We start from the raw sequence: 6,354 nt of genomic DNA, 5'->3' as shown, positions 1-6,354 counted from the left end.
CCATCGCCATGCTCGATCAAACCATGTATTCTTTTATGTATTAATGTAATTCCTCCCCATCCCATTATCTGTTGGGATGGGAATCTTGACTAGAAATTTACTGCATACTAAAATGGTAAAAATTCTAACTACTATCTTCGTATGTTCCCATTAATTGAAACTGTTTCTTAAAACTGCTTGAACCTACCTGTCGGGATGGAAATCTCAACTCAGAATGTCACATCCCACTAGATATACACAGCAGTGCCTACAAATGTGTTCACATCTCTGGACAAAGGCCCCATCTAGCACTCCATAGTACAAGTCAAGATTCCGCTACTTCATTTCATGGTGGAACATTTATATATTAAAAATCCTAAAGATATTTCTCTAATGCATCCCTGAACTGAAGGGTGGGAATTTTTCTCCTAAATTTAAGGTTTCTAATCAGTTCTTACATATGAGTATGTCACCATGATGTAATGGAGGGGTGGAGTGAGAGCTGAATTATACCCCATGCCCACTCGTGATGTCACGTATTTCGAAAGAAAAGAAAAATAACATTCAATAAAATCCCTGGCCTTACACAAGAATACTCAATGTTTATCTCTACCATATCACATTTTGATTCTTCATTTTGTAGTGAATATGTTACTGGAGAGCAAAGCGAGCAAACACACACACACACAAGAATAAATGCGAAACTATCCAGCCCTGTTCACACGGGGCAAGTTCATGACAGGCAAGTCAAGTGTGCAAGTGACTTGAATGGAGAGCAAAGCGGGCAAACACACATTATACAGACACACACACGAATAAACGCAAAATATCCAGTCCCGTTCACACGGTGCAAGTTGACGATAGGCAAGTCAAGTGTGCAAGTGACTTGAACTGGAGAGCAAACCGAGCAGACACACACACACACACACACACGAATAAATGTGAAACTATCCAGCCTCGTTCACACGGGGCAAGTTGATGACAGGCAAGTCAAGTGTGCAAGTGACTTGAATGGAGAGCAAAGCGGGCAAACACACATTATACAGACACACACACACGAATAAACACAAAATAGGCTATACTAGTAAGTGAAGAGATAGGTAAATGTGTAGTGGTGTGGAAGGAGGTTTCTTCAAGGTTAATGTGGATGAAGGTGAAACTGGGAAAGGAGATGTGGGTTTTTGTAAATGCATATGGGCCTGGTAGTGAGAAGAGTGTAGAGGAAAGGTAGGCTTTTTGAATGGATTTAAATGAGTGTATAGAGGGATTGGGGAGGAACGTCAATGTAGTAGTATTGAGAGACCTTAATGCTAGGGTAGGAAATGAACCAATTGACGGAGTGTTTGGGAAATGTGGGGTTCCAGAAAAGAATCGTAGTGGAGAGTTGATGATGGAGATGTGTCTAGAAAGAGAGTTGATGATAGCAAATGCAATGTTTCGGAAGAAAGTCAGGCGAAAAGTACACATGGGAGAGGGTGGTAGATGGAAGGGTGGTAGACAGAGCGTTAATGGACTATGTAGTGGTAGATAGGAGTATAATAGGAAGAGTTAAGGATGTACATGTGCTAAGGGGAGAGAGTGGGGGATATCATTTTTTGGTGGAAGGTAGGTTGAGAGTGGAGGATAGATGGAGAAAGAGGAAAAGGACAAAAGGTAGGGAGATGCTTAGAGTGAACTCTTTAAAGGAAAAGGAGAAGGAGTACAAGAAGAAGCTGAGAGAGGAGTGGGAGGGAGTGAAGGACAACGTAGAACTAGGAGTGGAGTAGGGATGGGGATGGTTCAAGGAGGGAGTCACAAAGTGTGCAAAAATGGTGTGTGGAACAAGAAGGATGGGAGGAAATAGAAGGAAGGGTAGTGAATGGTGGGATGAGGAAACAAAGAAGGTTGTGGAAGAGAAGAAGTGAACTTTCACAGATTGGTTACAAAATAGGATGAGAGAGTCATATGAGAGGTACAAAATAAAAGAAAAGTAAAGCACAAGGTAAAAGAGGCAAAGAAGAGAGCAGATGCAAAATGGGGTAAGAGTATGACAGAAAATTTTGAAAGTAATAAAAAGATGTTTTGGAAAGAAATTAAGAGAGGAAGAGGAGGCGAATCAAGTAGAGAAGAAAAGGTAAAAGGTGCAGATGGAGAGATGATAATGGAAGAGAAGGCAGTAAGAGGAAGATGGGCAGAGTATTTTAGGGAGTTGCTAAATGTGAAGGAGGATAGGGAGAGAAAGATGGGAAGTGCTACGGTGCAGTGGGAAGTGCTACGAAAATGACTGTGATGAATGAGGAAAATGGAGGAGAAATAAGGAAGGATGAAGTGAAGGCAGTTGTTAAGATGATGAGAGCAGGTAAGGCACCTGGTCTTGATGGATGCCATGCAGAATGTCTAAAAAAAAAAAAAAAGGAGGTACAGTGATGGTGGACTGACTGGTGAGGTTATTTAATGTTTGCTGGAGAGAGGGTAGAGTGCCGGAGGACTGGAGGAGTGCCTGTATAGTTCCACTTTACAAGGGAAAAGGGGACAAGTGTGAGTGTAGTAGTTTCAGAGGGATTAGCTTGTTAAATGTAGTTGGGAAGGCTTATGGGAGGATCTTGATTGAGAGGATTAGGAGAGGAACAGAGGGAGTAATTGGTGAGGAACAGTGTGGATTTAGGACAGGTAGAGGTTGCGTAGATCAGATTTTTGTGGTAAGACAGATATGTGAGAAAGCTATACAAAAAAGGGAAGGATGTTTTTTTGGTCTTTTAAAGATCTGGAAAAGGCTTATGACAGGGTAGACAGGAAGGCACTGTGGGAGGTACTGCAGATATACAGGATAGGAGGAAAGCTTCTAGGAGCTGTCAAGAGTTTTTATGAGAGTAGTAGAGCATGTGTCAGGATTAGAAATGGAGAGAGTGAGTGGTTCGAGGTAAAGGTGGGACTTCATCAGGGATATGTTATGTCGCCCTGGCTGTTCAACTTACATATGGATGGGGTGGTGTGAGAGGTAAATGCAAGGGTGGTGGGTCAGAGATTGGAGATGGTTAAAGAAAAAGGAGAAAAGTGGGAGGTGAGCCAGCTGTTGTTTGCGGACGACACTGTGCTTGTAGCAGAATCAGTGGAGTAATTTAGGAAGTATGTGACAGTTTGGTAGAGTGTGTGAAAGAAGAAAATTGAAGATAAATGTGGGTAAAAGTAAGGTGATGAGATGTACAAGGGGTGAAAGTGGCAGCAGACTGGAAGTGAGCATTAAGCGACTGGAGGAAGTGGATAGTTTTAGATGGGTCTAGGCGAATTCACCGACAACAATTCATCGACACTCTCAATTCATCGATATACACAATTCATCGACAAATAAAAAAAAAATCTAATTTGAAATATATAACTAGATCCTGTTTTCATCCTTGATTTAGCACACTTTTACCTTTGATAATTAAATAATTCCTTTAATAGCCTATATTTAGGATACTACAAAAACAAGGTAGAATTTATTTCCGTATTTATTAAGAATAATTAACATTCTTTAATGACAGAACTATTGAAAATGACAAATGAGCTTAAACTAAACTTAAAACTATAAACTGGTTTACTTAAAATCAGAAAGCTAGGTTATGGGCCCGCAAATGATCAACGACATTGCTATATGAAAGATATTTTTCTGCTATGTTTTTTATCCGTTCATAAGAGTCACGATATTTGTGGTTGAAATGAAGTACCAGACAAGTATTGATCGACTTTGATCTCATTATAGTTTTGTTCTTTCTTCAGGCAGTCGAAAAACTTCAAAATATTAGGGTGGTGTCCAGCAACCTGTGTCTGAAATGTCCTATACCTTCAAGCGAATTATTTGTTTTTGGTAAAGAATGTAAAACGGTTTTCGTAAACATCACTAATTATAATGAAAACATAGAAAATAAGAACTACTGATGTAGGGTCGATATATTGTAAGGCTATCCGGGACTGACAGAACCGTCCGCGACTGTCTGAACTGTTCAGGGGAGGTTCTGCTCACGTCTACATCCTCTGGGTATCCATACCTTGATTGCGTATGAAGATGTGGTTCTGGTCCAGTTGTTTTCATTTTCTATGTCATCAACATCAACCATAGGGCGGGAGACGTAAAATGAACCAGAACCACATCTTCATACGCAATCAATACTTGGCTGGTACTTCATCTCAACTACAAAGAAATATTGTGACTCTTCTGAACGGATAAGAAAAAACATTGTAGAAAGATATCCTTCGTATAGGAACGCCATTGATTATTTGCGGGCAATAGCCCATAACCTAGCTTTCTAATTTTAAGTAAACTAATTTATAGTTTTAAGTTTAGTTTATACTAATTTGTTATTGTCAATACTTCTGTCATTAAAGAATTTCAACTATTGATAAATACTACGAAAAGACATTCTACCTAGTTTTTTGTATAATCCTAAATAAAGGATATAAAAGTAATTATTTCATTATCAAAGGTAAAAGTATGCTAAATCAAGGGTGAAAACACGACGTAGATATATATTTCGAATTAGAATATTCTTATTCTTATTTGTCGATGAAAAGTGTATATCGATGAATTGAGCGTGTCGATGAATTGTGTATATCGATGAATTGAGCGTGTCGATGAATTGTTGTCAGTGAATTCACCGGATACCATTTTAGATACTTGGGTGCGAATATGGCAGGAAAGGGTAGAGTGGAGGTGGAGGTAGAATGTAGATTGAGAGAATCGAGTATATGCCTTGGTGGATTAAAAAGTGTAATGAGAAATAGACATCTGGGAATGGATGCTAAGAGAATATTGTATGAAGGAGTGATTGTGCCAACAGCACTGTATGGGACAGAAACATGGAACATAGGAGAGGAAGAGAGAAAGAGTTTGAATGTGCTTGAGATGAGGTGTCTGAAAAGTATGATGGGGGTTACGAGAGTATTAGGATGGTTTGCGCACGTGGAAAGAATGAGTGAAGAAAGACTAGTAAAAGAGGTAAGGAAGACAGATCTGGAGGGAGTGAACATGAGGGGGCGACCTAGGATGAGATGGATGGATGGGGTGAAAGGGGCTTTGGGGAAGAGGGGAATGTCTGTTGAGGAAGGACGGGAGAGGACAGAAGACAGGGGTGAATGGAGAATAGTTGTATATGGATGATGTTGTGATGCATGAGGTGGAATGGGTGGGGTGATGGGGTTCAGGTAGTGTGTGTGAGAAAAATTTGACGCAGCCTGAAGGGATTTCTCCCTATCTTCCCCTTTTCTGCAAGAGTGGACGGAGAGGGGGGGGTTGCCAATTTAATGAAGTGGCCTTGCTGTGGATGTGCTGTGTCTTGCAACACTGCCTCTGACCCAGGGCAGTGGACAAGATGCAGGGATGACCCGTCATCCAGGAGGTGCCAAGATAAGAGGGAGGGTGGAGGGGAGTGGAGTGTATTTAGGGATGGAATGGGTGGGAATGGTTTTTATGCCTTTTTCTTTTTGGCTACCTCCCTTGTAAGGGGAAAAAAGGCTTTGGTATATGCATGTATGTACAAGGGATAGCCAAAGTCAAAGGGATAAATCCACTCCCACCCATTTCATCCCCACATTCTCCAATTCCACTTACCACCCCTCCCTTTCTCTTTTCTTGGCTCTTCATGGATTTCGGGTCATCCCTGCATCTCCCCCACTGCCCTGGGTCAGAAGCAATACAGCAAGACACAGCACACCCACAGTAAGACCGCTTTATTTAATCGACATCCCCTCATGCAGAAAATGAGAAGACGAGGGGAAATTCCTTTGGGCTGCATCAAGATATCATTCACACACATTCTCTCACCCCCCCCCACCCACTTCTTTCCATGCATCACAGCATCATCCATACACAACCATTCTCCACTCACCCCTGTCTTCTACCTTCCTTCCTTCCTTTCCCCAATACTCCTTTTACCCCACCCATCTTATCATTCTTGGTCACCCCTTCATGTTCACTCCTTCCACACCTCTTTTACTAATCTTTCTTCACTCATTCTTTCCATGTGTCCAAACCATCCCAACACTCTTTCATCCACTCCATCTCTCCTTGTTTCTCACTCTATCCAGCCTTGTCACCCCTACCATATTTCTCAGGTGTTTCATCTCAAACACATTTAAATTCCTCCTCTCTTATGTTTCATGTTCCTGCCCCATACAATGCTGTTGGCAAAATAACCCCCTAATACAATCTCCTCTTAGCATCTATTCACATACGTCTATTCAAGTAGCAGTATATTGCCAAAAACATATCCTTTCTTGAAAATCTAAATGCAAGAGACCTAGAGACCTATCCTACATTGACGAGTGGTCACAGATGCAGATAAGTTCAACTGTGAATAATTTTTTTATGGTCCACCTCCATTTTATGTTATGACACATGCGAAAAAAAAAAATAAATAA

This window comes from Oratosquilla oratoria, chromosome 12 (genome assembly GCF_046742065.1).
Source record: "Oratosquilla oratoria isolate Oo_2021 chromosome 12, ASM4674206v1, whole genome shotgun sequence".
NCBI classification, from domain to species: Eukaryota; Metazoa; Arthropoda; class Malacostraca; order Stomatopoda; family Squillidae; genus Oratosquilla; species Oratosquilla oratoria.
This window is presented reverse-complemented; position numbering follows the sequence as displayed.